At 44.7% G+C, this 17,949-nt stretch overlaps 1 protein-coding gene across 1 annotated transcript in view; it reads right to left on the bottom strand.

Moving 5' to 3' along the window:
- LOC147748140 (intercellular adhesion molecule 5-like) overlaps positions 1-17,949 on the bottom strand; it is a 235,233-nt gene that overhangs the window by 63,363 nt on the left and 153,921 nt on the right. The window lies entirely within an intron of this gene.

The raw sequence follows: 17,949 nt of genomic DNA, 5'->3' as shown, positions 1-17,949 counted from the left end.
ATGAAGCATATCACCGACCAGGTCGGTGAGTGAGGGCTTTCTAAACACACCAAATAGGTGTTGTTTTCATTTGTGCTCAAATACCTTTGTGTTTTCTAACATATAACACTCTTTCATTGTTGTTCATAATGTCAAGTGGGGAATAAGAGTGTTGCTCCCTCCCTACCTCTCTCTTTGTTGATATGTAATTAGCAGCGCACAGCTGTGAGAGTCTTTTCAGGCCAGGGTTCCAGTTATTTTTATTCTGGGTCCTCCCTGTGACCAACCCACTGGTTTTTTAGCTTTTCTATCTAAAACCTTTCGCACCCTACATCATGGCGAACCTGGGACTCACTTATTCAGAAGCCGAAATAGAAGCAATTATGTCAGACTCCTCTCTTTTTGCTGACCCCAATATCTCGCAGGCCATAGCCCACACTTCTGACTGGGAGAAGCTGACTGAACAGAAACGGGACCGGATTCGGACAATTTTACATGGTACTATTCTGAAGCAATATCTGACATCAAATACCGCACCTAGAGGTCTCTTGGTGACGAATGCACCTCGCATTTTTCTCAATGATGCGACATTTCAAAAGGAATGGGCCATGATCGCTTGGCACTGCACGCGTGATTGGCTCGTCCTAATAATCAAAACTGCACTACGCCTCTCTGAGGTATTGATGGTAGAGATCCAAGAAACAGAATCCCAATTCAGGGCAACAGTAACTGGATACAAAAAGAAGCTTGACGAGATCAACCGTGAACTGAACGAGTATAAAGAAAATCTGATGCAGTCCAAAGTTACTAAATTTCAAAAAGACCTGAAAAGGTTTGAATTTAACAAAATCTACCCATACGCTGATCCCAACTTCACTATTCCAGTCAAAAGTAATAAGAACTCTGATCACTCCGACGATAACTCCTCCAACAGCAGTTGGTCCAGCACTGGTTCCAACAAACAAGGACGGAGACGAGGGAACAGAGGCAATCGGGCCAACCCAGGATACCAGAACCATCAACCAAGCTGGCCAATGGCAACTCCTCCTGGCTGTGGACCCCCGCCATTCCCCTTCCCCCACCCACACTTTCCAATGATGGGCTGGAACCCTGCCTGGCATCAACCACACTTTCAAAATCAGTACCAACAGCCTGTTTTAGAGAGGGGTCGGAGAGGCAGAGGCAAGAGCACAAGGACAACCAACCAAGTGTCCTGGCAAACAGACGACCCGGTCCGAAACCACACCCAGAGCAAAACACCGCAACCAGGGACAAGCAACCAGTAAGCCTCATCACTAACCTGTCAGATCTGCAACTGACAACTATTAAAGAGCAGGTCTTGAGAAAGGCCTGGGCTTTGTTCCCACAGCGCGTCCAGACAAGTTCAGACTGCACTGCGAACTTACCGATTTCTTTAGGAAATTGAAATTAAAGGCCTTCTTTGAAGGAAAGGAATACCCTGATGCAGACCTTCGGAAAGGCGATACTGGCCTCAGACTCAAGTCTACTTTCACACCACCCCCTCACACAGTACCAGCAGCTATTATTGCCTTTGAGCAGGCAGCGTTTCAAGACTTGGAGACCTGCCAGGAGCCCACCACTTATGAGAATTTCAGCAACGAAGAGTACAAAGCACTCGAAACACTAAACAAACAACACCAAGATCACTATCAAACCCGCAGACAAGGGAGGAGGTATTGTCACCCAGAACACTACTGACTATGAGAAAGTTTGTCAAGATCTACCGAATGACACTAACAACTACACACCCCTGAATCACGACCCTTTTGCGGATCTCCAAAATCGGATTACCAACAGAATGGGCAGTTATCCAAAAATGAGGCGGACTTCTTATCAACCAGCAAAGGCATTGTCCCTTATTTTTACACTCTTCCTAAAACCCATAAGAATAAGCTGCCACCACCGGGCCGCCCAATAGTATCAGGCATTGGGTCTCTACTGGAACCCCTGTCTACTTTCTGCGACTATTTTTTGAAACCTATTATTCAAAAAACCCCTACATACTTAAAGGATACCAAGAGCCTGCGCCACCTTTTACAAACCATGTCCTTGGAAGCGGACTCGGTGATATTGGCTACTCTAGACATAGAGAGCCTATACACAAGTATCCATCAAGACGTGACTATCAAAGTATTCAGCGCAGCGCTGACTTCAGTTACCTGGGATTATACCACTCCAAGAGAGTTCATAGTAGATTGTGCAACCATTGCGCTCAAAGAAAATTTCTTTACATACAAAGGACAAGTGTACCTCCAGTGCTCTGGTACTTCTATGGGCAGCACATTCGCCCCAAGTGTGGCAGGCTTGTATGTCTATGGTTTTGAGGCCAAATACACCCTACCCACAGACAACCCCTTTGCCACCAACATCTTCTTTAGGAAGCGCTACATAGACGACGTGCTCCTAATCTGGCAAGGGAGCATGGAGCGACTGATGGAATTCCTAGGATGGATCAACACTATTGACAGATACCTCAGGTTCACCCACACAGTGAGCACGACTGAAGTGGTATTCCTCGACATAGTGGTTACCAACACTGGAACGTCTCTGATCACCAAAACACATTACAAAGCAACTGCCAAAAACAACCTTCTTGAATTTACCAGCTTGCACCCACGACCGTTAATAGAGAACCTTCCCTACGGTCAACATTTGAGGATCAGACGCAATTGCAGCAGCATTGATGACTTCAAGCAACAATCTGCAGACCTTACAAATAAACTACAAAGGAGAGGTTACCCCAACCATATCCTGAACAAGGGCCTAAAACGGGCACGCAATCAACCTCACAAAGTCTTACTGGAACCATCTGAGAAAACCCCGGAGGAACCCCCCCTCACCTGCGTCACCACCTACAGCAGCCTGTCCAATCTGATGAAAAAATCTATCAATAAGAACTGGAAAATTATCACCAGTACTAAGAAGACTTGGCAAAAACCACTCTTCTCATTCAGGAAGGGGCGTAGCCTGAAATATTCTTTGGTGCACACCAGGCCTAAGGAAATCACTGCCATGCCAATACTCAGTATCACAGATGCATGGAACCTACCTAGGGTCACAACACACTTCCCATGCTCCAACTGTAGTGTGTGTCACCTAACCACAGCAACAAAATCCCTGTCGTTGGAACCTGGGAAAACATGATGGCAAAAATCATATACTAATTGCAACTCTTCCAATGTCGTCTACCTGATTACATGCCCCTGCATGCGATGATATGTGGGAATGACATCAAGGAAAATCAAGCAGAGGGTGTGTGAGCATAGAAGCAACATCAGGTGCCGGACAGCCACAACCAAAATGAGCAACTACTTTTTCCAAGCCAATAATACCACTAATGACTTAAGGTGGACAATCATAGAGCAACTGAATGAGGGTTCTAATATTGCAGAGAGACTCTTTGAGAAAGAGCAGAGGTGGGTGTACCGCCTCGGTACCCACCTTAATGGCCTCAATGATGATATACCTTGGGCCTCGGTTCTCAAGTAATTGTAAGTTGACTATTCCTTGATCAATAATTCGTTCCCCTTATTCCGGGCACTTTGCAGTCTGTAATAGGTTTGCCTACTTGAACCCCATATGAAGTGAGTTGGCCCAGGCAGTGGTACCTTTTGTGTAAGAGACATCACTCTAACTAGCCTCTGCCTGCGGGCACCCTGACACACAACGTCGTTGCCTTTGGCATCACATGGTGTTATATATGCAATCGGATGGAGCTCATTGATAGTTAACTGGGCTATACTTAATGGACTTCCGTATAGGTATTTTTCCAACCTACTCCATACCTACGTATCGACCATCTGATTGCTTTCACTTGATTACCATCGGGTCGTATATTTGACCTTTTGCTGTACGGTTATTTGTCACTACCGTGACATTTAATTAAGCCTTTTCGCTTGGCTTTGATACCTTTACTTATCTTCCGTACAACAATTTGGCCTGGATTTCAGTGAACCGCTAACATTGCCCATCTGAGTACGTGCACTGTATCCCAACTAACAATCCCTTTGCCACAGTTCCCTGTGTCAATCTGTCACCTACATGATACGCAATAAAGTTTCCTCCGTTTGGATGAATGTTAGCGTTGCAGTGCTCTAGTTTCCAACCAGAGAGATGGCACTGTTTACCTCAGCGCAACCTCCCATTGGCGAACACCACGCCGGCGCACCGTAGCCACGCCCACCCTGGAAATGCGAGCACGCTCGCCCTGATCACGCTACTTATTCCGCCCATCAGAACCAGGCTCCCATCGATGAGACCCGGTTCAGAGGGAACGTGCAGGTTTACACACGGGTGCCTGGCGTCGCGGGCGTGAGTGCTTCTGAGTCCGCATAATTTACACCAGCTAAGTACTATTTATGGCTCCTTTTAAAGTCTGTTCCCCTGTTCGTTTTTTGCAGGATGTGCCAAATACGCCATCACCCCCCTCCCGTGGTCTATGTGGTGATATCCTCTCACCTCCCAAGTGAGAACCTTCGCCTTGTTGCTATATTATTGCGGGGGAGAGGGGTCACCGGGCTTTGGCCCATTGATCCGCCTGTGACACACATGCAACGCGTCTTGCGTTGCCTAAGGGCTTACAATTAAAGCCTGTCTGTCCTCCATAGTGTCACCTATTCCCTTGTCCCCTTCTGGCGCATCGAATCACACACACGCTCCTGTGGGCAACTTTCTAAGCCCACCGGCACGGGCATTTTATTTTGATTGGCATTGCACCGAACTGCTGTCTTTGACGCAGCTCTGCACACACCTGCAGGCGGTGCCACTAACTTTACAGATAGTGTATTGATATGTGTATCTGTCGGTCCACTTGAGCACGAGTCACATTCATTTTATTCCCTAACTCGTGAGCATAAAACAAATTGTTTGTTTGTCTCTTTATGTTTGTGGGTGTCGTTTGCTTCCACAGGTGCATTTTAATTTTTGGAGTGTCTAATCCAGAGACACTAAGGGGTTCTCACCACCAAAATATTTTTATTTGTGTGGCCCCCCTTCCCATTTGCACTTTTTCAGACGACTTTTAACTTTCACGTCCCTTGGTAGGGTGGGCCTTAGCATGTCCATACCGCCGGGTATAATTCACCATAGGTCCTGACGAATGCCAGGTTAATAATACCGACATTGGCAGAAACATGTTGACCATCACGTAAGAGTATTGGAAACAGACCATTCAACTTAGTTGGTCTAGTTTTCCAACACATTTTTAACATGTCTTTTTGATCAGCCATTAAAATTAATTTTTGATACAATAAAGACATTTTTAAACTCACCACGTCACTCTTTTCCTTATTCATGTAATTTATCACTTAGCTCCCACATCTTCACATTACCCGCCCCTCAGTAAATCTGGTGTTGAAGCACACTGGGGTGGCATTCGGTCACTCCCAGTGGAGCCAGATGATGCTTCATGTCACCGACCAGGTCAGTGAGTGAGGGCAGGCCCGGACTGGCTGTTTAGGGCACCGGACAATTCCCCGGTGGGCCGCTTGGTTGGCCCCTGGGGCCGTTCTTGTTACAGGGCCGTTATGCTGCAAAAACGGCCCGTAACAAAAACAGCCGAAAACCGGCCCTGCCACAGAGCACGGTCGCACCTCTCCCCCTTCCCCTCTCCTCTCGGAGGGGGGCCGGCCGAACACTTTGCCAGGGCCGGTTCTGGTTCCCAGTCCGGCCCTGAGTGAGGGCTTTCTAAACACGCCAAATAGGTGTTGTTTTCATTTGTGCTCAAATACCTTTGTGTTTTCTAACACTCTGTCATTGTTGTTCATAATGTCAAGTGGGGAATAAGAGTGTTGCTCCCTCCCTACCTCTCTCTTTGTTGATATGCCAGATAAATAATGGTCAGTCTTGGAATCCTGAAGTTTGCTAAGTTTAATTTCAAGTTTCAAACATTGATGTTTATATGCAATCTATTTTGGTGAAGGATACATCTGTTGTAATACCTGCGGCAATAAATAGATATCCCACTGGAAGCAACCTTCCCTGGTGATTTTGCAGCTGTATAAAGAAGACTGTACATAACAGAGGAGTTTGGTGTATGCATGTGGTAAAGTGTGTTTGCAAAGACGGATTTCTTCTACCAAGTGCGGGCTCTTTTTTTATAAATGATGTATCGTATCCCTTGCAAGGGCCCAGGGTTACTTATTCAAATCTCAGCAGAAGACCCAAGGATTAGGAATGGCAATATACACGATGGCAGGTTCCTCATCCCCCCCCCCTCCCCTGAGAAACCAAGAATGGGGGATTTCACACGGAGAAGGATGGCCGGTGGGTGCAGTGGATGGGGGCGTGAAGGGCTTTTGTCTGAATCTAAATGGCTTAATATGTGCTCCAACCTCCCCACACCCACGCCTCCCCCAGTCCCGTGACTGGCACATACAGACAGTGGGCTTCAAACAGGCCGATCAGTTGAGACAAGGGACAAATATAGGTGGACATGGGGATACCTCTAGAAACAGCCCCCTCATGTATGAAGCTGGCCCGCTGTATGCTAGAAGAAGTTTATCTCACCAACCCAAGAAGAGGCAAGTAGGAATGTGAAAAATAAACATTTCAGAATCAGAAGAGCAGGTGGAGAAGTCTTACAAAAAATCAGTGATTGGTGTGCATTAAAAAAAAAGTAAGGGAACTGTGATGCTGCATGCAATGGGGGCAGGGTTAGTGAGCGTGGGGGAGGGGTCAAAGGTGTAAATAAAAAACAAAATACTCTGTAAATGTTTTGGTCTTCACCTTCAGGTAGCTACGTTCAAAATAATGTGCAGCTTAAATGAGAAATACATTTTACAAAGTTATGTTAATTAATGGGAAATGTACTATAGTACATTATGAAACCTCTACTTGATAATACACTGCAGAGGTGTGTGTGTGTGTGTGTGTAACCAGAGAGCCACAGGATTAAATCTTGGTTGGTGCAGTGGAGAGTAGAGACTTGTGTATATTTAAAGGTACCTTGTCTCAGACTGTGACTGAAAGCACAGTGAATATGTAAGTCGTTATTTTAAACTTGCATCACACACAGTATAAGATAGACTGATACAAAATGCACAAAATGTTTAAAAAGAAAATTATGATTTCAAAATATAGATTTGTGTAATACCCAGTATTGTAATGCATTTTTTAAATATAACTGGCCCTTAAATGCATACTTCACAGCTCAGCTGGTAACTCTCTTACACTAACATTCAAACACTATAAATCTTTGTCATCACAAAGATTCAAGTGATTCCTTCTATTACAGAAAGTACCAGCTCCCAAGCACCTTTTACATTTGCAGATTAACCAGTTGCACATATTTGCATTTCTTTCAGGCAAGCAGGAACCCTGGCAAGAAGGCTTGTTTATTGTTTAGCTGTCTGCCCGCATTCGGTTTCACAGCACAGGAGACTCCCTGAATGACAATTCAGCTGAAGCATTTAAACTATATGAATTAACCAACCAAGGACGGTTGTCTTTTCACAAAAAGTAGGGGAATGTTTTTTAATAAATAAAAAAATTATGGGCAATTTGTGTCCCTCCGATCCCACCCAACTCAACTTCTTAACAAAATGCCTAAAAATCCAGAAAATACTCTAAAATGTAAAACAACAGCGGGCTGAATGTGGCAACATGGGGCTGATATTACACCCCACTGCTCTGGCATGCTGACAGCAGTGCCAGCTGGAGGGAAAACAAGCATTTGCAATGCAATCGGTCTCGCCTTTGGGACATTATTTGTATTTAACAATGCAGCACATTAGCATGAGTGCTCAAACATCTACTGTTCTTTAACATGGAGGGATTGTAAGCACCAAACTGCGTATCACGCTAGGTATTGGAACACAGGGAGAGAAATATTGCATTTCAGCGGGAAATGGTGTAGTTCGAAGCTCTGGTTTTAATATAAAATCAGGGCCTTAGGTGGTCATATTAAAAAAATATTTTCCACGGGTGCTCATGAAAGACAATTTCTATGGGCTGAAATCTAGAGAATGCTAAAGTGATTCTGGTATTTTACTGACCTCTGCTGGTCATTTTCTAGCAAGAAAGTTAAATGGAGGCAGTTGCCAGAAAAGGCAAGGGGGGTGGAGGGAGGCTACTAGAAGTTAAGTGGTTAAGAAAAGATGTTTCACCCATTAAATTAAAACTTGTACACACGTAAATTGATTTTAAAAGCAAAGAATACATTGTGTATGTTCAGCTTTGGTTCCTTAATCTATTTTCTCATTTTGGCTTTCTATATATAATATAATTATATCGCATTATTTGCAAGGACATGCTAGTGCGTGTTTCCTTGATTCAGCTCCCGTTTTGTTCACGCCTCACTTTGCATGTCTAATGAGATGCAGAGGAGGCGTGCCTGACAAAATACCATGGGAAAATATCGCTACCCCAGCTTCGTGATATAATCAACGAGGGGTATCGATATTTTAAATCCCGTTAACTATGCCTTAATGCAGGAATTTAACGTCTGTTAAATTCCTGACTAAGGCATCGCTAACATGGGTGGTGGATTATGGCGTTACGACCACAGGGCCGAATCACTAAGGCTATCCCCGTTTTGGGTGCAATATCGCTGGTTTTCCAGCAATGTTGACCATTTCCCTGGAATATTATCGCCCTGGAGTAACGCGTTGTTAATAACGCGTTACCAGGGCGATAAATTCCAGAGATAAATAAACAAGTGCTAAGCACGTTTTGCATTTATTTATTACCGTCGTAGTAAATATGCCCTAAAGTACTTTGATTATACTCATACAGTGCAGGTAAACTGTTCTGCAACTTGGCTCAGTCTAGTCCATTCAATGTTTGTAATCTGCAAACTGAACCATACTTAGTGAGAGTGGACAGACTTTGTGGTAAGAACTGGGCCACAGAAACCACCACGTCCATGACTTGTGTATAAAGTCTGACTAACATGGGAGCACAGACACATATCTTTGTTTTAAACCTCTGCTGGTACATGGTTTTGGACAGGATAAGAGTTCTTGGATAGTGCTTCGCTGTCTATCCAGACCTACAATATTGAGTTGCCCATTCCATACAGTGGCTCAAATCAAGGTGATATCTTGGTGTATCCTTCATAGGTTTGCAATAAGTCAAATTCATAATGCTTACTTCGTGGCAGAAGACCACTAAGGAAATGTCTGGAACCTCTATGTTCATTTGATGACTATTGGGACCGTAAAGATTTATCTTACATTCAACATACATTTACAGATCTGCAGGACAGTATACTCGACTGGGCAGGATGTCTCTCTGGTTGTGCTGCTTGCAAAAAAGGTATAAGTGCCAAACATCTCACAGTTTAAATTAGCCACAAAATCACTTTCTAGACTGGGAAAGCAAATATAACTTGGTTTCTTCTAGAGGAAGCCATTGCAAGCAGAAATTTGAAAAGCCTTGCACTAAGCACAATTGTGATCTACACAACTCAGCTACTGTGTACACTTTGGAACTTGTGTGAAACCAGATTAGTGTCAAACAACCAGTGAATGCAGCTTTAACCTGAGCTGAGAACTACAAGCAAACTGCAGTAAGTTTCAAGGCCACGTGCATCCGTTAAGGTTTTCCGGGAAGGTTCACAGGCTGCCTGGGGATATATGGAGATTCTTAAATGGAGGAGACCCACAGCTTCCACTTCTACACTCAACTAAAACCAGAAGGGGCCCTCTGAACGCGGATTACTCGCGTATTCAATAAGTCAAAGATCAGAAACCACTGTCCTTCCTTGCACTTGGACCCCTAGCAGTGAGTACACTGCCAAACCATTTCTTCCCGATATGCAGTCTAAACCGTTCAATTAAAAGGGGGGGGGGGGCACGGAGTGGTACAAGGGTAACAACTTGCACAATTAAACAACATCAAGTACTAGTGCAACAGCTGACCTTATAATCCTAGCTGGCAAGGGTGGAATCCGTCATTTTCACTGCAGGCGTACAACATGAAGGAAGCAGACACAAACTTGCAGGAGACTGCTGCAAAGTTTCCAACCAGGAGGTTTGCGCTTCGAAAGGCCACAGTTCATGCAAGGTGCGTTAAAAAGCACCAGCAGTGCTGCCAGAAAGCATTGGCGAGCCACAGTCAGCACACCAGACTGAAAGCGAGCTGAACCGCAGGGAGGGACCGTCAAGCCCACATCGCATCTGACGAGTCAGGTCAGCAGCCACTATGGCTCGGGGCCTGCAGGAGGTGTCCTCATACCTGGCATTCCAGTTTATCCAAAAGAGGGGCGCCTGGAAGCGCGTCAGCATCAGACAGGGGTGAGCCAGAGTCTTACAGCCACATGCATCAAGCTAAAAACCGGTCGCAAACGGGCAGATTCTCAGAATCTGCTCCTTTGTGGCTGGTATTTTTGCATTTGGGATGCATCATCCCAAATGCAAAAATCGCAATTTAAGGAATCTCTAAATTGAGATTTCTTAAATTGCGATTGCATTTAGGGAATCCCAAACTAAGATTCCTTAAATGCAATGCATCAAAGTAAAAGAATTAGCGATTTTTCTAATAAGAGTATCAAATTACCATGAAGTTCAACTTCATGGTAATTTGCAAAAACGAAACGCACTTTTGTGCATTTTTCAAAGTTTCATGTTGCGCACACACATGCCCTAAGGGCATGTGTGTGTGCGCAACATATGTGCACAGATCAATTTCAGGGGTGCAACAGGGTGTCCTTTGGACACCCCTGCACCCTTGAAATTGCATTCTCAATTTGTGATTTGCTAATTGCGATTCGCAAATAGAGAACGTCTTCCCATTCATTCCTATGGGCCTCTAGGCCCTTAGGAATGAATGGGGAGTTGGTCCTTATTTGCGACTCGCAATTTGCGAGTCTCAATTAAGGAGTTTTAAGAAATTCCAATTTTTTTTAGCGATTTCTTCATGCATAGCCTTTTGCTATTCCTTATTAGCGAATCCTTATTTTTCGCTAATAAGGAATCGGAAATGGCATTGTTGATGCATGTGTGCCTTAGTCTCGGAATCGGAGCACTCACATCTACTGAGGGATGTGTTTGCCATGAGTGACTCGAGGAGGACGCATCTGTTGATCCTTGTTCCAACCTCGATTTTGTAAAGTGCAAAAACATGCAAAATCAGTAGAAAAAAAAGAAGTATACTTTACACGCGCAGGCTCTCTGCGCACTTCAAACACAGGCAACTTCTCATTCGACTGAGACTGGCAGTAATGGACACAGAGAAGAGTTTACTGTTTGTGTAATGAACGCTGGCTCGTTACAGATTTGTGTTTATAATATTTGCTTATGTTCTTGAGATGCACGCAAAGTGTCCCTCCAGGCTCTTAACTCTAACCAACCCCAGTGCCAACACAAGCCCCCCCCCCTTAAAAAAACAAGGGGGCATGTCACGGGCACAGCTGCTGTGTAGTGCTAGGCGTGAGTGTGTACAATTCCCCGGAGTAGCAGCAGAGCGAAGAGGGACATAGCTCTGCAGTCAATAAGACCGACCCAGCATACGGCCTAGGCGCCCCACGTTAGATAGAACAGGACTATTGGCAAAATAGTTGTCTACCCAGAAGACAGATATGTCTTTAGCTGCAACCGAAAGTCACCTCTTGCTCTTATATGAGAATCAGGCCAAGCGTTGTATCTATTTAATAATATGCACATAAAATATTCCGTTTTCTTTGATGTTTTTGTATAGCGCTTGTGCAATCTGGATAGTGTTCAGAGGACTTAAAAATGAACTTTATTACATGCCTCAACTTTACTCGATGGTTTATTTGACTTGTGCCTCATCACGCACCTTATGTTACAATTTGTGCATTTGATGGTGTGCGTCAACACTGATATGTACGTGCTGTGATACAACTCTGAAGGATAACATAACAAGCGATGTCCCAAAAGTGAAAGAGGACCGCGCTGCAGCCGGAGCATGGGGATCTCGTCTTTATGGGGCCATGTGTTTCTAATTAGAAACACATGGCCCCATAAAAAAAAGAAAGTGCTTTGCGACAGCAGCAAAGCAGGCGACTCAGTCCGGCTCGGAGGTGAAAGGGCGTCAACATTGGCAGGCCACCGTTTAGCATAAATGGTAACGCCAGCCAATGTAAATGAGGGGCGGGGCTTCAAGCCCTCTACTGAAACTCCCCATTCACAATAAATCTCGCCGAGGCGAGCAGCGCTTTGCGCTGAAAAAACGCCACGCAATACCTAAAAAAGGGACATTGCAGAAAAACAGACTCAGCGCTTGCAGCCCAAACATGGCCATGAGTCGGTGACAGAAAGGAATTGCCTGATTTGAAGCCTGAAAAGAGATGAAGGGCATAGTTCAAGATTTTAACAAAAAGCTGGTTATGTAAAGACATGCTGAGATGGTTTGTATGTGACAATTTATTACATTGACAATGATTACACAACAGTGAGCAGTGGAAGAACTTAAATTTGTGCTTAATAAACTGCAGCTAGTTTACTGCACAAGCGAACGTTTTGACCATGTTATGTTGGGTACTGTGGTATAACGAATCGGCCTGACTGCACAGGTTAAGAGTCTGGCCTCTTACCGGGAAGGGCTCTTAGGTGAGAAAGGTACCTTGTCTGTCTGCAGCAGAAGATGTGATAAGCACATTACCCCATATTTGCCAATCCTAGCTATTTAGACAGTAGGCTACTGCACATCAGGCAGCCCTCCTGCCTAAAGACTTTCCTCTGTCATCATCCCTGTTTGCTTTGCGCTGTGGTTTTCCCTATCTATATGGAGACATGGACGGCTTCTCTGCTACGGTGGAGGAGCACCGGCCCACTGGTTTTGAGCAGTGAAGTAAGGGAAATATAAAATGAAAATAATTTTTTGTTTTTTTCATTTATGTTTTCTTCCCGGGCCGGCGGGTGTTCGGGCTGTTCTGCTATCGGATCAGGGCAAAGGATAAGAAGTTTTCCCACTCCTAAGTGCGCAATGACTGTTTGGTCAGCCCTCTCTGCCATCCAAACCAGTCATACGCACTTTCCCAGTTCTCCATGCTGGCCGCATTACAGCCTGCATGGAGAACAAGCCCAGCCCCCATTCCCTGTTTGAGCGTTGAACCAGGATGCTCAAAACCAATCACAAAGCTGCATTGCAGGGTTGTGATTGGTCAGTGGAGCCTGGGTGCTTACCAATCACAATGCTGCATTGCAGCATTGTGATTGGTCAATGGAGCCTTTTCTGTGCTTCCTGTGCCTCGGTCTGACACGGAGCACAGGAGCAGAGACGCGGGACCAGCGCAGCAAAGTAAGTGTTGGTTTAATCATTTTTTTTAAATGCTGTTCCCCCCACCCCTCCTGGCGCCCCCACCCCCATGTGTGCCCACCCAGCTACCCACGAATAATGCTGGCTGCCACTGCATAGAGAGCGCAGCCTTTAAAAATAGAAACAGCAGGCTGCCTAGGCCAGCTAGTTGGCAGATTGCCATCACCACAATAGAAGCTGTGATGATTCCTGTCCTTGTGGACACTCACTGAGTAATAAGTGTTGGTACTAACGTTCTTGAGCTGAGGTCCCATCATGGTCATGTAGTCAGTGCTTAATTTGTTAAAAAAATAAGTGCTGGGCTCTCATCAGGAGGCCACTGCCGCTTGCACCACCCAGTGCCCCTACCAGCTGTCAACGACAGTGCAAACACAGCTACTAACTATCACACTCTTACAAGTGATAAAGCATGCTATTCCAAGTCTCCTAAGCTAGAAGAATGGCTTGGGAGGCAGGTATCAGTCATTGTAAATGTAAATTCAACTAATAAAGAGCTATTGTTGTGCTCATACCTAAATTAGCCAGACAGCACCAATATGTGACAGACTGTCATAAGCACCGGTGCTGGCAATTAACTGTTGGTGCCGAGCACCAGAAGCCACCGCCTCAAATTAAGCACTGAGCCGTCTTACACTCCGCAAGATAACTCTGTGGCTGAGCTTCAAAAATCCCTTTCTCACTCTCCCGCCCAATGCTAACATATCTTGGTATCAGACTGACTACTTATCAACAAGAGTATCATTTTCAATGTCCTTTGGTTCAACTATCAGGCTATTAACAATGCTGGTTGCCTCTGTAAAGTACACTCTGTACCATGCTCCGAGATTGCTTCACTTGGTATCGAGATTGAACCTCATGATGCGGCATATCATTCAGTCCAGAGAGGGCGCGCACTCCTTTTTCTTATTTGGCAGCTAAGCAAAGGAATATGCTTCTGCTCTTCCTTTTCTCTCACCATTTTTTGTAAACAATTAAAGATGTGACTATTCCAGCAGAACTAACTCTTCTTCTGTAGGTTGTCAGTCTTCAGCTCCAGGAAACCTTTCAGGTGTCAGTAGCGTTCTATAGAGCTATTTATCATCATCATCACCACCACTATCGTCAGCTTCATCATGATCATCCTCATATGCCAGACTGAGAGAAAAGAGTGAGGAGCTTCAGCTTCAGGAGACCTCTTTGCTGCCTTGCCAGACTTTCCGCCAGGCAGGGCACCATCTGGGGGGTGTAGTAAGATATAACACAACAGATAGAAAAAGGGTCCAAGGGAAAGTTTAAAGACCACACACAGTCACAATCCCCACTCAAACAGTATACAGGGTGTAGTAGGATGTCAGGGCATCTGGAGTGTAAATCTGCCAGCACAGATCAGGCGGTAAAGGCCAGTCATTTTGATAAGGGGATGCTGTGGTCAAGCATGGATGAAATTTGCCCTAATGCAAGGAAGGAAAATGGTCCCACAAGCCTGTGTCCGCGCGGTAAAGGAGAGATGCGGGTTCCCCTCACCGTGGGCCCCTGGTGCAACCCTATCTTCTGCTCTTCAGCACTGCTGAGAAGCATGCTGTGTATAGTTGTGTAGTTTTAATATTGCAGGAGACTTCTGTAAATGTCTGTAACATGCATAAAGTATGTATCCCATGCCAGGTCTGCACTGGTGTGATGAGAGCCTGCTTTCTGAGTTGCTGTCTCAAGCGCAGCAGATGTGCAGGTGAGAGGCACCCAAAGAACCCCACGCTGGCCTGCATGTGACTCCTAGTTACAGCTCACACTTGTTTATTTCTTTACACGAGTCTGTTTACTTATTATTTCCTTCTATGCCTGGCCTTTCTTTTCTTCCATTCTTAGTTACCTCTCTCCTTCTAGGGTGAACTTTTCTTTCACCATCCTCACTTTTGACCGGGGCATTATGACTCTTGATCCTCATATCTCAGGCTCATATCCTTCTTTTCCTCTTTTTCTCTCTCTCTCTCTTCGTTCCTTTCCTCTCACTCTTCATACCTCAGTACCCACCATCTCCCTCTTTCTTCTCTCTCTCTCCACAAGTCATCATGTTTCACTCTCTTTTGCTCAATGTATCCTTGTGCTTTCTTTTCATCCTTCTTTCTCTAGCGCCTCCTCTCTCGTAATGTCATAGGCAGATAATGAGTGCCGCTGCCTCTAAGAGGTGGACTTGCGTATGGAAGGTGAAGTAAGACACCATGTAGGTTCGAAGAGTAACAAGAAGGCATAAAGGGAACATAGTGGCTGGTTCGAGACAAATCAGTGCAATGCTAGTGGACAAAAGCAAGGGGAAAGCTGAAGACCACTTTAGTCCATGAGTAAATAATTGAGACTGAGTCTTTTTGCTGCTGTGACAACTTGTTTGTCACTTTTGGTCCTGTCAGGTCTGGTCATAAGCCTTATCTCATGTGGGTGGAAAATCCTAGGCCATCAGCAAAGTGCGTGACCAATGAGTCTAGGACCAGTGGTGAAAAGAATTATCGAAAAATTGCATGTATATTAAAAAATATATATTTAATTAACATAGATAAAAATCATATAGAGACTCAAACACATAAGTCAAACTATATGATACAATAAAATTGTGATATATAAAAAATCTTTAAAGAAATTCAAACACAATAAGTATAAAACATGTACATCATATCAGCATATAAATCAAAACAAGTTGCAAGTGATTATACATTCAGAATTCAAGATGACACAAGAAATACTGAAGAATTAATTATAAAGACTCGACGCGCGTTTCGGCAGAGAAAAAAACGCCTTCCTCGGAGTCATAGATGAAACTATTCCCAGTGTTGTCTTTCAATTCACTAGCACAAAAGAATCGATGATAACTTCTTAAAATAGTCAGGGCCACTTGATAAAGGCTAATACATGATTAAATATGTAGAAAAGGAACCACATTGATAATTTATGCGGTCATTGTACAGATATCAGCTGAATGTCACTAATATCTTCAAACGTGGATTCTGAGGCCCAATGTATATGAATATGTCAATTGGTAAAGGAGTCCGGATGTTACTACATAATCATTACTTAGAGCATATAGATGGCGCCTCTTAGATCGCAATACATTTCTATTCCTTGATCCAAAGACGGGTCGGAATGCCGGGAGTAATTAGTGGCTTAATGCAAGCAAATAGTTGCCGACAGCAAGATGGTGCTGTTCCAAGGGTTATATGGTAACTATGAGCGAAAGACGTCTCGCGAGCAGCAAGATGGTGCTGTTCCAGGAGCTACAAAGTAGCATATAAGCCTCGCCGGTCAAAAGGGCCTTTTGACCGGCGAGGCTTATATGCTACTTTGTTATCTATGTTAATTGAATATATATATTTTTTAATATACATGCCATTTTTCGATAATTCTTTTCACCACTGGTCCTAGACTCATTGGTCACGCACTTTGCTGATGGCCTAGGATTTTCCACCCACATTGGTTATTACCCTGCCCTAGGAGTCTGTGTATTACTAATACCCAGGGGATCCTTGTTTTCTCTCAATCATAAGCCTTATCTCTCCACCCTGAGTAGAGGAATTAAGCATACTATCTTGATGGTCAATGGTGCAAACGGTTCTGAGGTGTCTGCCCGGGTGCATGGTAGGTGTACCAGGGGTCTGTCTGTCTTCTGGGCCACGTTCAAACGGGTCTCGCCTGAAGATATCTGTAGGGCCGCTACCTGGTCCTCCCCGCACATGTTCATGGATCACTACCTGGTGGTACTTCTGTAGGATCCTGAGACGGTTCTCGGGCTGGTTCTTTCGGCTCTTGATGATCACACCTTCTGTGCTTCTTCTTGGTTGTTTTCCAACTGTTTTATTTTTTGGATTAAACCTACTGTTTTTCATTTCCCTTTGTCTGTCACTTCTTGGGAGTTTCCAAGAAGCCACTGGGCTTGGGTATGTGCTCACTATGTAACTCTGGTGGCGAGGAAGACTTACGAGGAGGTAATGCCCCAGTTACTTACCACTAATCTTCATAACTCCGAGTATTGTCTTCCTCGCCACATTAGTTCCCTTCCCTCCCTACCTGTTTGGATATTGGCTTCATGTGGTTCTTGGGCTTGGTAGTTCTACAGGAAGTGGGGTGGGTCGACCCTCCCCTTATACTGGGTCAAGGGTGACAGGGGTCAGCCATGTTGGGGAGGTATGGGAGGCATGGGATGCTAATTTGCTTTGGAGGGTTCTGGTGTGGAGCTCAAGCTCACTACATAAATCATATGGCAAGGAAGACAATACTTGGAGTAAAGAAGAGGACCAGTAAGTAACCGTGGCATCAATGTAGCCTCGAGCCCCATGATAGTGAGGTGCTCTGTATCAGAGGCCACACTGACCGCTTGAGGTCTGATCTTGGGCACAACAAATGATGTAGATTCTTGTGATGTCATTGGCAGGTTGGAGATCGTATACTGTCATCATTATGCTTATTAGCATGTTTGAAACCTGAAAAATCCTACCTCCTTTTGGTTATAGAAAGTTGGAAAGTATGTTAGGCACTTCAGTTACTCTAAAGCAAGCAACATCCAATAGTGTCATAATTATGGAGACTACATCAGTGAGCTCAGATCCGATGGAAAGTTTGGTCCTTTTAAGCCAACCTACCCATAGCATTTAAATGTGGTTTCATTAGCTGTCACCAGTGCTTATTATGAGCCTGTGGTTGCCGGTGGGGGCACAGGCAATCCCTTTGAGACTGGCACTTATTTTTCCATATCAGACATTCACCAAG

The sequence above is a fragment of the Lissotriton vulgaris genome, chromosome 1_1 (genome assembly GCF_964263255.1).
Source record: "Lissotriton vulgaris chromosome 1_1, aLisVul1.2, whole genome shotgun sequence".
Classification (NCBI taxonomy): Eukaryota; Metazoa; Chordata; class Amphibia; order Caudata; family Salamandridae; genus Lissotriton; species Lissotriton vulgaris.
Note: the sequence above shows the minus strand (reverse complement) of the source record. Positions and strands in the feature narration are given on the sequence as shown.